The sequence below is a fragment of the Nestor notabilis genome, unplaced genomic scaffold, assembly GCF_000696875.1.
Source record: "Nestor notabilis isolate BGI_N333 unplaced genomic scaffold, ASM69687v1 scaffold4220, whole genome shotgun sequence".
Taxonomy (NCBI): Eukaryota; Metazoa; Chordata; class Aves; order Psittaciformes; family Psittacidae; genus Nestor; species Nestor notabilis.
Genome location: NW_009911426.1, coordinates 8,428 through 8,698, shown reverse-complemented (window position 1 = coordinate 8,698; position 271 = coordinate 8,428).

The following is a 271-nucleotide window of genomic DNA, read 5'->3' as shown; positions in this document are numbered from 1 at the left end:
AGATGCTCAGCCGAGCGGGAGCAGCCGTTTAAATAAATAAGGGAAGCTTTCAGCACGGCTGCTGAGTCACCGAGGCGGCTCCGATGGCAGCTGGGAACGGCGCTGGCTTTGCTCTGCCCGCGTCTGCACCGGTACGCGGGGGTGGCCGCGGAACTGGGAATTTCGAGGGAATGGGGGCAGCTTTTCAAGGTCCCTTGAGCCCAAAGCTCTCCCGCTGAGCACACGAAGCATCGGTCGTTTGTGGGCAGCACTAACAAGGGGGGGGGGGTTC